Source organism: Acomys minous (genome assembly GCF_964271855.1).
Source record: "Acomys minous genome assembly, chromosome: 17".
In the NCBI taxonomy this organism is placed as follows: domain Eukaryota; kingdom Metazoa; phylum Chordata; class Mammalia; order Rodentia; family Muridae; genus Acomys; species Acomys minous.
In genome coordinates this window covers 70,589,342-70,605,466 of record NC_140500.1, presented here as the reverse complement: position 1 = coordinate 70,605,466, position 16,125 = coordinate 70,589,342, and the positions used below count along the sequence as shown (strand labels likewise).

The 16,125-nt window shown below is 46.4% G+C and overlaps 1 pseudogene across 1 annotated transcript; it reads right to left on the bottom strand.

The window, feature by feature from the left end:
* Positions 1-11,342: 11,342 nt before the first annotated feature.
* On the bottom strand, positions 11,343-12,264 carry LOC311588100 (lamina-associated polypeptide 2, isoforms beta/delta/epsilon/gamma-like; annotated as a pseudogene). The gene has a single exon. The product of its transcript is annotated as a lamina-associated polypeptide 2, isoforms beta/delta/epsilon/gamma-like (transcript).
* Between the last annotated feature and the right edge of the window lie 3,861 nt (positions 12,265-16,125).

The window sequence follows — 16,125 nt, the reverse complement described above, 5'->3', positions numbered from 1 at the left end:
TTTTTTTTTTTTGAGACAAGGTCTTGTGTATTCCAGGCTGTCTCTAACCCCTCTAAATTGTCACTGATGACCTTGACCTCTTGATTCTCCTGCCTCCACTTTCCACGAGCTGGGATTGCAGGGGTGCATAACAAGCCAGGTTTCTGTGAATTGCGTAGATCAGATTGGCCTATGGGCATGTCTGTGGGAGACTCTCTTGATAAATGACGGACGGATGTAGGAGGGCCAACCCACTGTTGGCAGGACCATTCCTCAAGTAGGTGGTTCCTGGCTGTCTAGGAGGCTGGCCAAGTAAGAGCCCGACAGTCAGAGAATAAACCAGTCAATAAGCCAGCAAGCATCTTGTGCTGTGCATCTAGCCTGGCCTAGGAACGAGACTTTTTCTCAAAAAACAAAACAAACACAAGTAGTAAACTCGATATAGAAGCTCACGGCTGTAATCCTAGCACTTGGGATGGAAAAACAGGAGGATTGCTCCAAGTCTGGCTCATACTTTTGGTCCCAGCACTTGGGAGGCAAATCTCTTTGAGTTCAAGGCCAATCTGGTCTCGAGTTCCAGGATCTTGAAACACGAAAAACAAAACAAAATAAACAACCTCCCCCCCAAAACAAAAACAAAACCCAACCTTCCAACCAAACAAAAAACAAAACACCCCAAAACCTTCATCAGATTTTTACCACACTGGAACATGGAATTCATAGTAACTGAAATGTGTGTTCCCGGGACCATAATCGCTCAGATTTAACTCCAGATAAACTATTTCTTATTCCCTTTGAGGCAAGAGGTTTTATTTATTCATTTTTGGTTTTTCTGAGACAGGGTTTCTCTGTGTAGCCTTGACTGTCCTGGACTCACTTTGTAGACTGGGCCGGCCTCGAACTCACAGTGATCAGCCTGCCTCTGCCTCCCAAGTGCTGGGATTAAAGGCGTGCGCCACCACGCTGGGCTGGAGGTAAGAGGTTTTATTTTGTTTTGTTCCTTTTTCTTTTTTTTTTTTTTTTTGAGTCAGCCTAGTACCTAAGTTTGTATCCTACTTAAAACTGAATACCTCCCTGACCATAGTCACCCTGGAGTGATCCCTGGGGACAGACAGGTGGGTTGCAGAAAAGCCAGGTGATCCTGGCTTGTAGCTGGAGGCGCCGTTTGAGGAGGGTGGCGACAGAGAAACCAGCTCAGCTAGCAACTCTAGTCCAGCTTCCTAGGTCTAGCTGCCTCTGCTAGCACCCCTAGTCCAGCTTCCAAGGTCTAGCTGCCTCAGCATTGGCCACATTTCTCCTTTGTTGACTTCCCGTTCAGGCCAGGCCCCCAAGATGGGGGAGGAGTCTCACATCTGTTGTTGTAGAAGGAAGGCCAGTGGGCGGGGAAATAGGCAGGAGCCACACCCAGCATAGGTGAGTCTCAGTGGGAGGGGCCATGGGGAAATGAGTCACACACTTGAGTCACCCCCAGTGACTCAGAGAACAGGACTGGAGTCTACTAAAGGGGGACAGTAGGACAGGAAATTCCAGCTGACTGAAGGGAGGGATAAGGGCCTGGGAATGGTGAACGGGATCACGCCACACTAAGAGGCTTAGGAAGTACGCGGAGGCTGCGGAGCGGGAGAGGAGCCCTCGGAACTGGGCAGGCAGGAGGCAGGAAGTCAGGGCTGCACTCTGGAGAGCTTTCTCAGGTGAAAGGTGAGGAGGAGAGGCAGGGGCAAGGCGGAAGTTAGTGATCCTGGGTCCGGGTGAGAAGCCACGAGGCCCGAGTGCTGACGGCAGTGCACAGATCGGGCACACCTCACGTTCCTTACTGGCTCATAGCCAAAGGAACCTCCCAAGTCTGCTGCAGTCCTCTCTTGCCTCCTCTTATGGCCAGTGGCTCTCCTGAAGGCTTCCCACCCCCAGCCCGGAACTCAACAAACTCCAGGCATTGTATACTGGCATCGTGTCACCGTGATGATCTGATGGCTTTGGCTTTTTAATTTTTATTTATTTATTTATTGGGGGGTGGTTTCGAGACAGGGTCTCTCTGTGTAGCCTTGGCTGTCCTGGACTCGCTTTGTAGACCAGGCTGGCCTCGAACTCACAGCGATCCGCCTGCCTCTGCCTCCCGAGTGTTGGGATTAAAGGCCTGCGCCACCACGCTCAGCTTTTTATTTTTATTTTTTAAAACCAGGGTGTTACTATGTAGCCATGGCTGGCATGACCTAGAACTAGTGCCCTATGTTTAGTAATTTAAGGAATAAGATATAAGATAATAAGATGCCAGGCAACAGACAGTAGATGGAGCCAAGTTTTATTGTATGAGAATGGGGAAGGAAGGAAAGGGGGAGGGGTACCCCAGAGAGAGGCAGAGGAAGAGAGCCAGCCTGGTCTACAAAGCAAGTTCAGGACACTCAAGGCAACACAGAGAAACCCTGTCTCGAAAAACCAGAGAGAAAGAGAGAGGAGAGAGAGAGAGAGAGAGAGAGAGAGAGAGAGAGAGAGAGAGAGAGAGGGAGGGAGGGAGGGAGGGAGGGAGGGAAGGAGAGAGAGGGAGGGGCGAGGTGGTGAGGTTGGCCTGTCCTTTTATATACTGGGCAGGGCAGGGCCATGCCCCCATGGCAGGTAGGCCGACTGATACAGAATGGTAACACCACGGAGATCAGGCTAGCCTATGTGTCACATCCTGTGCCCTGCCTAGTGCTGGAATTAAAGGGGTGTGTTACCAATCCTGCCTTAAGGATTTTTTTTTTTAAATGTAGGTTTAAGGAATGAAAACCTTCCTGTTTTCACAGTTAACACTCTACCAACAGAACTGTCTTTCTAGTCCTCTTTTGGTCTTTGACTTAAAAAAGAAAAAAAAAAAGCCGAGAGCTGGTGCAGCAGCTCAGAGCTCATACTGCTATCACAGAGGATCTGAGTTTGGTTCCAGAGTCCACATTGCATTACTTACAGCTGCCTGTAACTCCAGCTCCGGGGGCATCTGACATGTCTGGCCTCAGTAGGCACAAACACTCATGTGCACACACCCACACTCAGATATGTAAACAATACATATTTTTTTTGAGAGGAGAGAGAGAGAGAGAGAGAGAGAGAGAGAGAGAGAGAGAGAGAGAGATATTGAGATTCTGTGTAGCCTTGGCTGGAACTTGGAACTTGCTCTGTAGACCAGATGTTAATCCTACTGGTTGACAAGAATAAGACCACTACCACAATTTTAAGACAAATTTGAAGCAAGCCACACAGTTTCTTTTGGCAGAGATAAAGGGAATGACTTTTTTTTTTTTTAAAGCAAGCAGGAACTTTCTTCAAGGCCTTGAGGGAATGGGTGCTTTTATCTAAATGGCTGACCTTGAGAAAAGGACATTCTTGGGGACTCACACTGGGAGCCCTATCCTGCATTCCAAGGTGTGTTTCTGTGAATCTCTGTCTTTGTGACTGTGATTTGTTTGGGTTCTGTTTTCTCCGACAAGGCCGCATCTCCTAAGCCTTTCTAAACAGCGCCATCAAGCGGGGACCAAGCACTTACCTGCCTGAGACTATGGTGAACGTTCTCGTTTGAACATCACAGCTACATAGTAACTTCCAGAGGAGCTTGAGCTACCAAGTGAGCCCTTGTCTCAAAGCAAGCGAACAAAAACCTACTGGCTGCATAGCTCAGCTGGTGGAGTGCTTGCCTGGTGTCTTAGTCAATGTTCTATTGCTGTGAAGAGACACCATGACCACTTTATTCTTAATAAGGAAAGCATCTCATTGGGCCTTGCTTTCAGTCTCAGAAGTCTGGTCCATTATCAGCATGACAGCATGTATGTGGGCAGACACGGTGCTGGAGAAGTTGAGAGATCTACACTTGGCATCCAAAGGCAGCAGGAAGGAGAGAGACACTGGGCTTGGCTTGAGCTTTTAAAACCCCCAAAGCCACCGGGCTGGAAAGATGGCTCCGAGGTTAAGAGCACTTGATTGCTCATCCAGAGGTCCTGAGTTCAATTCCCAGCAACCATATGGTGGCTCACATCCATCTGTCATGTGATCTGGTGCCCTCTTCTGGCCTGCAGGTGTATATGCAGGCACAACACTGTATACATAATAAATAAATAAATAAATAAATAAATAAATAATAAATCTAAAACCCCAAAGCCCACCTAAATGACACACTTCCTAATATGAATAGTGCCACTCCCTGATGACTAAGTGTCAGTATGCAGGTGATCCCACTGGTCTGCTCTTGGGGAGCTAGGAGCTGCTTAAGTCATCACCCGTCACTGCCAAGTGAGCCAGGTGTGTGTGTGGATAGAAGGGCCCCTGGACGCCCAAGACCCCTCTCTCTGCCTTCTCCTGTGCGCCTCTCTCTGCTGGTCCTGTCCTATGTTGTTCTCTCTCTACTTTCTACTTCCTCCTGTTCCCTGTCTGTCTCTACCTCCCATTCTTTCTCTCTGTCCCCCTGTCCCCCTGTCCGTCTGCCTGACTGCGTGTCGTGTCTGCAGGTACCTGACTCTAAGATGTTCTCTCTCCCTTCCCCCAATAAACATCTTACGCCAGATCTGTTGCATAGTGTAATTTCACAGGGCATGTAATTTCACCTTGGCACAGGCCGCCAAAGGCACTCCCTCTATGCAGTTTTTAAAAATCGCTAAGAATTTACATAAATGAGCCTAAGGAGGCCACTTTCTTTCTTTCTTTCTTTCTTTTTTTAAAATATTGCTTAGTTTTACTTTATGTGCATTGGATGTAGCTGTCAGATCCTTGGAATTGGAGTTACAGACAGTTGTGAGCCACCATGTGGGTGCTGGGGATTGAACTCGGGTCCTCTGGAATGGCAGACAGTGCTCTTAGCCACTGAGCCATTTCTCCAGCCCCAAGGAGGCCATTTTCATTCAAACCATCACACCTAGCATGCACAAAGCCCTGGATTGGATCCCCAGAATCACATATATCAGGTATATTGTTGCGAGTCTATAATCCTAGCACTGTGACTTGTGTTGGGAAAAAGCCAGATTTCATTTGTCTGTTTCTCAGTTATGTTATGTAAACGTGTTTTTGTTTGAATCCCAAGTGTGGGATATGGGATTGCCTCCTGTGGCTCTGAGAAGGGTATGGTTTTTACCAGCTGCAGTTAGTTTAATTCTGAGGATTCTGGAGAGGGGATAAAGGCTAGAGCCTAGAGAGAAACAGGAGACTCCAAGAAAGAAGGTTGCTGGTGACACACACACACACACCACACACACACACACCCCGCTCCTGGTTGTTATTGATACAGTGTGATGAGAAGTTGGAGATATCCTGAAATGAAGGTTGGTATCAGCCCAAGGCACCCAAGGACGCTAACCAACAGGAAGTAGCTAAAGAGAACTCCACCTCGCTCCCATTAACCTTTTTTCTCTCCGGCCAGGTCTTGGAAGAGGTAAGAAGTAGAGAAGGGAGGAAGAGGGGGTAAGAAACTAAATTAAAATAGATAATAAAGCCGGGTTCGGTGTTGCACGCCTTTAATCCTAGTACTCTGGAGATAGAGGCAGGGGGATCTCTGTGAGTTCGAGGCCAGCCTGGTCTACAAAGCAAGTACAGGACAGCCAGGGCTACACAGAGAAACCCTATCTTGAAAGACAAAGACAAAACAAACAAACAAAGTATAATAAAAAATAGTGCCTACACTGGTCTCTGTGCTTTTGTTACTTACGTGGTTCTGTGCACAAACACTCAGCAGAAACAACTTAAAGAGGGCAGACGACTTTTGGCTCACAGTTTCAGGGGCTTCAGCCAATCACAGCAGGGAAGGCGGAGTGGAGCGCCTAGTATGGTGGTTGGATCTGGTGAAGGGGTAATTCATGTAGCCTGGTCCAGGAGGAAACAGCACAGGCTAGACCCAGAGGCTGGTATAACCCTCAAAGGCCCACCACTACTGAACTGCCAGGCCTCATCTACTGAAGATCCACAGCCTTCAAAGTAGTACTGTGAGCTGGGGACTAAGCTTTCAAAACAATAGCCTTCTGGGGGCATATTCAGATTTAAACCATCACAAATGTTGTTGCAGGACATTTGACCACAATGTGAACCCTGAGATTGTGTTGTTTACTGGAAAAAAAACCCTGTTTTTAGTTGTAATGTGGCTCAGCCTTAGCACACACCTTTAATCTAAGAGCTTCCTGCTTGAGCACTGTAAACAGGGTTAAATAGTTAACCCTAGGTCAAAAGGTAGAGCAAGCCGCCAGTTGACAGGGACATTGACCATAGAAAGGAAATGACAGGAAAAAACCATAGAGAGTAAGAGGAAGTCAGGAGGATGGATGGATAGGGAGACACAGGAAGTAGAAGGGAGGGATAATCAGTTTAGTGGTTTTTTGAGACAGTGTGAGGAAGGGATATTCCTTTTATTTTTCCCCTGTTGTGACAGTATGTGAAGAGGAAGGTCAGCTGGGTGCTTTCCTTGCCTCTCTGAGCTAGCAGGCTTTTACCCTAGCATCTGGCTTCTGAGTCTTTATTGGTAAAATCGAACATTTGAGATTTTGATTAAATCAACAAAATGCCTAGCACAAAGCCCACCACAGAGATGAGAGTTAGCAAATCACTGTGATAGATTGGATGATGACAAAACAAAAAAAACAAAAAAAACAAAAAAAAACAAAAACAGGGAGGGGAGATTTTCAAGATTGGGCCAGAATAGCTCAGCAAGTGGAGAGGGTAGTGTGAAGAATGGGCAATTTGTAGGTGGTATCTAAGATGATCTGGGCTTTCTGGCTTGGGTATAGGGGACATCTGAACTGTTACTATATTTTTTACTTAACTTGGAACCATAAGCACAAAGAAACCCTTCCTTCTATAAGCTGCCTTCCTTACGGTGTTTTATTACAGCAATCGAAAAATAACTAAAAGCTGGCAGGTGGCGACACACACATTTAATCCCAGCACTCAGGAGGCAGAGGCAGGTAGATCTCTGTATGTTCGAGGCCAGCCTGGCCTACAAAGCAGGACAGCCAGGGCTACACAGAGAAACCCTGTCTCAAAACAACAACAAAAAACCAGAAGAAAAATAACTAATAGCCAGGGGGTGGTTGCTCACATCTTTAATCCTAGCACTGAGGAGGCAGAGGGAGGCAGATCTCTGAATTCAAGGCCAAGGCCAGCCTGGTCCAGAGTGAGTTCCATGACAAACTATGAGAAAACCTGTCTCACAAAACCAAAAAAAAAAAAAAAAAAAGAAAGAAAGAAGAAAAGAAGGTTGTACCTTGTGCTAGCAGCCAAACTTGGTCTTGTTTAAGAATCTTCCAGGCTGGTATTGGTTTAGAAGGCATGATGGAGTCATGGAAAACAGCTGAGGGTTGGCCCTATGAGAGGCCAGAAGAAGCCATTGGCGAAGCTGGAGCCTCAGTAGCCACTGACGCCCCAGGACTGAAGAGGTTGTGTGGAGAACTGAGGCTTCTTGGAACCATGAGGAAAGTGCAGGGGAGGCTATTGGTGAAGTTCAGCCCAGCTGCAAAAGACACCAGTATTTGGGATGTGTCAGTAGCATGGGACAACCACCAAGCACAGCAGCAATAGAGTGCAGCCACCTGAGCCCAGGAAATAAGAACTGTCTGTCCTGCAGAGAGTGGAGCAGAGACTGTGACGACATGACCCGTGTGCTCCCTGCAGAGGGGCACAGAAGATTGTGATGGAGTCTCAGATGTTGGACATTGAGTTATTTATACTGTTGGAGTTTTGTTTTGATATGATTTTTAAAAAAAAAGGAAAAGGAAAAGGAAAAACATCTGTGTTGTTTTAAATATAAAAATCCCAATTGTTTGATTTTGCCAGTAATGACCCTTGAGCCAGATGCTGGGGTAAAAGCCTACTAGCTCAGAGAGGCAGAAAAAGCGCCCAGCTGACCTTCCTTCTCAGTTCACGTCCCAAAGGAAAAAGCCTTTCTTACTCAGCTCAAGTCCCAGATAAAAAACAAACAAACAAAAAACAAAAACTAAGCCTTTAATCCCAGCTCTTGGGAGACAGAGGAAGGCTCTGTGAGTTTGAGGCCAACCTGGTCTACAGAGCGAGACCAGGACAACCAGGATTACAAGAGAAACCCTATCTCAAAAAAGAAAAAGAAAAACAAAACAACAACAAAAAACCCGAAAAGCCCTTCACCACACTGTCTTAGATACCATTCTCTCACTTTCCCTCCCTTCTGTTTAATCTGTCAGCTGGCTGTTTGCTCTGCCTCTTGACCTAGGGTTAACTTTATTAAATCTGGTTCACAGAAGGCTCTTGGACTAAAGGTGTGTGCTAGGGCTGAGCCATTCCACAACTAGAAACAGGTTTCAGCAGTTCACAATCTCAGGGTTCACAGCAAGATCAAATATCCTGTAACACATCTGTGAAGGGAGTTCTTGGTTGTCAACTTGGCTACATTTCGAATTAACTGAAACCCAAATGGTTGGGCTCTCGTCTGTGAAGATTTTTTTAATTTTAATTTTAATTTTTAAAAAATATTTTCGAGACAGGGTTTCTCTGTGTAGCCTTAGCTGTCCTAGACTTGCTTTGTAGACCAGGCTGGCCTCAAACTCACAGAGCTCCATCTGCTTCTGCCTGTCGGGTGCTGAAATTAAAGGTGTGCACTACCCCTGCCTGGCCTATTTTTGAAACAGGTTCTCACTGTGTAGCTGTGGCTGGCCTCGAACTCACAGAAATCTGCCTGCCTCTGCCTCTCGGGTGCTGGAATTAAAGGTGTGCGCCATGGGCTGGAGAGATGGCTCAGAGCACTGGCTGCTCTTCCAGAGGTCCTGAGTTCAATTCCCATCAACCGCACTGTGGTTCATAATGAGATCTGGTGCCCTCTTCTGGCGGGTGGGCACACATGCACATAGAACATTGTATACGTAATAAATAAATCTTAAAAAAAAAAAAATGGCATGCACCACGTGTCTACCATAAATGTAATTTTAAAACAACAGCAAACACCAGTCCCTGTGTGCTGCTGTGTAGGTGGGTGTCTTTGTCTTCTTGAGTCCTGACTCAGAAAGGTGTAACTCTCTTTTTTCTTTTCCTTTGATGTCTTTCAGATGTTGGTCAGAGCCTACAGAGGCTTTCCTGGTACTCGGTCTTCCTTACACTTCCTCTAAGGCTCCCGCGCCCACCTTGTGGCAGCCTGTCCACCCTGTGTCTGAGCACCTGCCACTCCCTGGTCACCCCATCCTACTTCCTGGTCTTGGGGTTCCTTCTACTTGACAACAAGGCTCCCCCTCGTTCTTGCATGGGTAAGTCAAGCCCTGAAGAGAAAGTCTGTTATCCACAATGCCTGGTCAGTTCCCAAAGTCACTCTGATTGCTCAGGACCAAATTCCTTGGCTCCAGAATGATCTCTGAGCTCAGGGACCTGCAGAAGGTCCTGGGCAAGTAGGGTGGCTTCAGGGTGGGGCTGAGAGAAAGTCACAGGCATTTACTGGGTGGGGTGGGGGGGTGGAGAGGGAGAGAGAGAGAGAGAGAGAGAGTCTGTGTGTGTCTGTGTGTGTGCCTGTGTGCATATGTCTGTGTGTGTGCCTGTGTCTGGGTGTGTGTGTTTGTCTGTGTGTGTGCCTGCGTATGTCTGTGTGTGTTTGTGTGTATGTGTGTGTGTCTGTGTGTGCCTGGGTACGTATGTCTGTGTGTGTGCCTGTGTTTGTCTATGTGTGTGTATGTGCCTGTATGCATATGTCTGTGTGTGCACGTGTGTGTGTGTGTGTGTGTGTGTGTGTGAGATCTCTCTGAAATCAGATCTTCCCAGCATAATGCCTGGCACAGAGCAGCCCCCAGGGGAAACACTTCCATGTTACCTGGCAATACGGCCCCACTGAGCCTTCATGCAAAACTGAGGCGGGAGCTGTGTCCTGGGGTTAAGGTCAGCATGTGCACACGGAGCTACCCATGCCTGTGGCTGAGTCAAGATGCTTCAAAGGCATTCAAAGCACAGGCCTGTTCAGATAGTTAATAAGTAATCTTTCTTGGGAAATTCAGAGTAGGAAAAAAAACCCAAACAAACAAAAACCCACCCAGCACCTTGTGCTGCAGATCACTCTCACCTGATTTCTCATACAGTGGGACCCAGAGGCCTAACTACTTCCCTTCTTATTTCCCTTCTTTCTTTTGTTAAATTTAAGCTTGGTTTAAAAATTTTAATTATCTTATTATTGTTGTGTTGTTAATTATGTGTTATTATTAGTGTGTGTGTGTGTGTGTGTGTGTGTGTGTGTGTGTGTGTGTGCATGCACATGCACGGTATGTGTGGGTGGGTAGGGATCTGTATGTTTGTTCCGAAGCCAGAGGTTGACTTTACTTCTCTCAATTGCTCTCCATATTATATTTTGAGCCACTTTCTCTCATTGACTATAGAGTTCACCATTTTGGTTAGACTGCCCAGCTGTCTCTGCCTCCCCGCAGTGCTGCTAGGCCCACAGAAGCCCGATTCTAACTTGTCCTCGCAGCTAATATAAGCTTTATTTTGGAAAGCATCTTTACTTACTGATACGTTCCACCAGCCCCAAGCTTTTGTTTGTTTGCTTGCTTATTTGTTTATTTTCAAGACAGAGTCTCATGCGTAGCTCTGCATGGCCCGGGACTTACTATGTAGACTAGGCTGGCCTCTAACTCTGCCTGCCTATGTTTCCTGAATGCTGGGGTTCAAAAAATATGCCATCATAAAAAGTCCTTTAGTAATCTGTATTTGTGTGTGTGTGTGTGTGTGTGTGTGTGTTTGTTCATCTATGTAAGATGTATGTGAGATAGATATATATATATATTTGTACATGTGTATATGGGATCCAGAAGTCAACTTCCTCAGGAGCTATCCACCTAGTTTTTGAGACAGGGGTACTCTCTGGTACCTGGAACAAACCAACTAAGTTGGCCAGCAATGGCACTGCCAGGATATTCCTGTCTCTGCCTCCCCATTGCCAGCATTCTGAGTTCACCCCCATCCCCCCACTTACTTTCATGGACGCTGGGGCCGAACTCACGTCCTCAGGCTTGGGAGGCAAACACTCTACCAAGTGAGCTATCTGCCAGACCTTTGACCTTGACCTTCTGATCTTCCTGCCTCCACCTCTGGAGTGCTAGAGTTATAGACTTACAGGAGTGCACCACCACCTCTGGTTTGTGAAATTTTGGGGGATCGAACCCAGGGCTTTGTGTATGCTGTGCAGGCACTCTGCCAACCAAGCCATATTCCCAGCCCCCATTTCTTACTTTGCTTTCTATTGCTGTGGTAAACAGGAGGGGAAGAAAGCCAGTTTGTGCCTTACACATCCTGAGCACAGTCAGTATACAGAGGGAAGGAGCCGGGAGGCAGAACAGAGGCTAAGGCCGTGGAGGAGTGCTGCCTATGGGCATGCTCCTGTAGTTTGCTCAGCCTGCTTTTTTTTTTTTTTTTTTTAAAGAATTCCAAGTATTTAATGTGTAGCTTCACATTATATCACCATGTTTTGCCTTGTTTTTCAAATACACAAAACAATGCATCTTCCCCAAAAGTGAAATAAGATGTCCACATTAAAAAAAAAAAATAAAGCCTACAAAAAAGTTCCAGAGCTAAAAAAAATTTTCATATGGCACAATGTGATCTCCAAAGTCCAGAATATTGAAATGAGGTCCATGTGTGCATATCCTGTTTGCTTTTCAATGCAGCACTGACTTTACTGAGGGGAAATCACAATCAGTTCTTCAGTCAACAAGTGGACACAAATGTTTTTCTACAGTTATTAAAAATGGGAGATCAAGTTGAATGTGCCGAAGTGATTTCTTCAGTCGGATGTCTTAGCATCTTGAAGAAAACCAGAGAAGGGTTTTCCTTGGTTGCTTTCCATGGCTTGATAGGACAAAAACAGAAAAACTGCTACAAGAACAAACAGCAACATTTTTAACCAGAGGGGAACGAGGTGCCTTCTTTGTCTTTTCCGACTTGACATCTGCCAAGGGCACGGACTTCGGGATGGATTTAGAACGGCTCTTCCACTCTGAAGTCCCTGAGCTCCAGGGGTGCCTGCAGCCCCTTTGATTGGTCTGTGGTAACTAGCACTAATTCCTGTTGGGGTAGCTGCTTCGTAGGGAAACATTTCTTTTAGAATATCTCTTTCTACTCTTCTTTCCTCCGTTTTTTTTTTTTTTCCCTACTTCAGCTCTTGTCAGTGGTTTCTTTGGTGTTCTTCTGGTTATGTCTGAGAATTTAGTGATTGGCAGAATAGAAGACGCATGTTTGAAATTTCCAGTCAACCTATTGACAACTAAGGATTCGTTGCTTGAAGCCTTTATAGTTTCAGCTGTGGGAGTACTCTCTGAAATTACTGCACTTTTTTTTTTTAACCACCTGCCCAGGGATGGCACCACCAGTTGTTGACTGGGACCTCCTACACCAACCATTCATCAAGAAAGTGCCAGCTGGGCGTGGTGGCACACACCTTTAATCCCAGCACTCGGGAGGCAGAGGCAGGCGGATCGCTGTGAGTTCGAGACCAGCCTGGACTACAAAGTGAGTCCAGAATAGCCAAGGCTACACAGAGAAACCCTGTCTCGAAAAAACCAAAAAAAAAAAAAAAGAAAGTGCCTTTAAAATTTGCCTACAGGCCATTCTGCTAGAGGGATGTTTTACTAATCAAGGTTTCCTCCTCCTAGATAACTCTAGCTTGTGTCAAGTTAACAGAAAACTACCCAGAACACGCCCACCATAAGCCTTTATTGATTATTTACTCTGTATGACCCTCGAAGTCCAAAGGTAAGTCGATGTAGTAGTAGCTCAGGTATGGGTAGCCTCACCAGACAAATGACCGTGGAAAGTTGGATGGCATCAGACAGCAAAGGAGCCTTGGCTGGAGGAAAGATTCTCTTCCACCAGAATTGTGCCCTCTGTATAGCCAACTCATCCACACCGGAGCCTGTGAAGAGCAATTTCCCAGAGCAGGGGTTAGGATGGCACCATTTGTAGCTGGAGCAGTACAGCTTGGGCAGTGAAATCAGCTTGAGCTATATGGAAGACAGATGGGCAGCAACTGACAAAAGCGTGCCACCGTTTCTTCCTTTTTCGTCTTTTCTTCCTTCCTTCCTCCTCCTCCTCCTCTTCTTCTTCATTTATTTTTCTCCTAGGGACTATACGTATCTCGAGAAAAGTCAAACATTTTCAGAGTTTAGTACTGCAGGGGTGTTGGTAACCTCTGAGATAAAAAAAATAAGCCCAGTGCTCAACACAATGAAGAAGGTGCCACTATTTGATGAAACACTGCATAGAAATGGGCACGGGGCTTAGGGGGCTGGAGAGATGGCTCAGCGGTTAAGAGCACTGCCTGCTCTTCCAGAGGTCCTGAGTTCAATTCCCAGCAAACACATGGTGGCTCCCAACCATCTATAATGTGATCTGATGCCCTCTTCTGGCCTCCAGGGGTACAAGCAGGCAGAGAAATGTATACATAATAAATAAATACATCTTTAAAAAAAAACAAAAAAAAAAACTCTGTTTTATTTGGGGTATTGAAGCCTCTACCTCCCTTCCATCAACCCCTTAACCCCGGCTAGGAGAAAAAGGTGAGTGGAGAGATGGAGTGCAGACCTCGTTACTTCTCCTGGATGTTTAGGCTTAATTGGGGTCTTCTGGTCAATACCAACATCCGTCAACAGCAAACACAGCTAACAGTCTCCTCCAAGCCACCGTGTTGATATGTTTCTCTCTGTAGGCCACTTTGTCCATCTCTGATCTCTCCAAACTGCTACATGCCACACGACACAACCACAAACCACATACTTCTGTTGTTGTTTTTTTTTTTTTCTGAGACAGGGTTTCTCTGTGTAGCCTTGGCTGTCCTAGACTCGCTTTGTAGACCAGGCTGGCCTCGAACTCACAGAGATCTGCCTGCCTCTGCTTCCCAAGTGCTGGGATTTAAGGTGTGTGCCACCACACCCTGGCTGCCACACACTCTTTCTATGGGCTCTCCAATTTATTGTCCTCAAAGTCCTAGACCTCTCCCCTCTCCATGCTGCTTGAGGCAGGCCATTACCAGCTGGCAAAGATCACATCCCACAGGAGGCAATTATCAGCTGTGGATGCACCAAAGCCCAAACTAAAATCCCACACTTAGAATGAAAACAAAAACATATTTTCTTTTCTTTTCTTTTTTTTTTTTTTTTTTTTTTTTTTTTTTTTTTTTTTTTTTTGGTTTTTCGAGACAGAGTCTCTCTGTGTAGCCTTGGCTGTCCTGGACTCACTTTGTAGACCAGGCTGGCTTCGAACTCACAGCGATCCGCCTGCCTCTGCCTCCCAAGTGCTGGGATTAAAGGCGTGCGCCACCACGCCCAGCCACAAAAACATATTTTCGTAACATAATTGAGTTTACAGAGAACCCCAAACTTCCATTACAAGGAACTATGTGTCACATTATAGTGTAGGAAAAAAAGAGGAAAACCCTTTGCATGCACATACAAATGACATATAGAGACCATAGTAGGTTAGTGTGGGGCCCTGAGTTCAATGCCTACCACATTCTCTGGTTCCAAATTCATCCTCTACTCTCTCTATATGGAGGCTACTTGGGGGACGGTATGCCAGACTGAAACTGGGTCCCGCTCCCCTCTGTCAAGACAGGCTAACTTGGAACTTATTCTGCAGCCAAGGCTGTTTCTACTTCCAAAGTTCTGGCATTACAGGGAGTACCCTGCTTTTTGCTTTTTTGGTCTTTGACTTTTAAAATTCAGTAGTGGTCACCACCAAAAATATAACCCCATGCCAGGCTGGTTTAGGGACCCCTACTCTGGTCTCTAGGACCCGTTTTTGGGAACTTTATGGTTTTATTCTGGTGCTCCGGTGTCTGTTTCATTGGTAGGCCCATCTCAGCATCTTACCACTGAGATCACAGGACGCAGCACTGCTCTGGTTTTTTTTTTTCTCTCTGTGTAGCCCTGGCTGTCCTCTCTGTGGAAACCAGGCTGACCTCTGTCTCCTGAATACTGAGATTAAAGATGTGCTCCACCACACCCAGCTTTTTTTTTTTTTAATAGCCCGGGCTGATCCTGCCGCAGCTGCTTATCACAATGTTTGCTTTCCTTTTCCTTCATTTCTCCCTCTGAAGAAAAGAGGTCCTGAGGCTTCACAGCTTCCAGGCTTGCTCCTGAAAAGGAGTCTGGGTCTCAGACTTTTGGGTCATCTGTTTAGGTCTAGCTGCTGGCAGCTGTGTGGCTCGGCCAGCGACTTGGCCTCTATGGCTCGTCAGATGCAGGTGGTTTCTGAAAGCGGTTAGTCCCTGGTCAAGGCTCAGCCTGTCATCAGCATTTCCTGTTCCAGGAATCGCAGGGGTGAGGGGTGGGGGAGTCCCCTTTTAAAGCATGTGTTTAAAACTGAAACCAGAGTGTAATGACTGGCTGCCACAAAGGCGAGGCTCCACCAACTGCAGATTCCGGCTCCTTCTAAAACCTGTCCTGGGATGTACAAGGCCACAGAAGCTCAAGGAGCGCAGCGTCTGATGGTATCAAAATCTGGATTGATTCTGTCTTCATAAATAATTTTGTCCTCTGCCTCTCTACCTCTTCCGAGCCCTTTTCTTTTCATTATTCACATTTTAAATTTAGCCAAATGTAGAGTACATTCAAAGATGAAAAATGATCCTGTCTTCCTTCAAGGAAGTGAGTCAGAGGCACCCCCTCTTACCCCCCTTTCCTTTGGAAACCTCAAAAGAGGGTAGGAATGTACCTTATGGGCCAGGCAGGTGAGAATAGCTTTCTGGTGGTGGGCCCTGTAAGAGCCGCGAGTCCTTGGCTTCTAGTCTTCAGGCAGTTGCCGTCCCCTGCCTAGTTCCTTTATGTTTTATTTTGAGGAGAGGAGGCGGTTGGTAAAACGTGTGTGTGTGTGTGTGTGTGTGTGTGTGTGTGTGTGTGTATGTCTGTGTTTGAAGAAGGCCAACTTTAGAGCCGGGCGGTGGTGGCGCATGACTTTAATCCCAGCACTCGGAAGGCAGAGGCAGGCGGATCACTTTAAGTTCAAGTCTAGCCTGGTCTACAGAGTTAGTCCAGGACAACCAAGGCTACACAGAGAAACCTTGTCTCGAAAAACCAAAAAAAGATAAAAAATAAAATAAAAGGCCAACTTTGGGCGTTCCTCCTTTTGAGGTGCTGTCCTTGCTGTGTTATTTTGTTGTTGTTGTCATCATGTGCCTGGAGCTCACCACACACACAGGCAAGGCTATCTGGT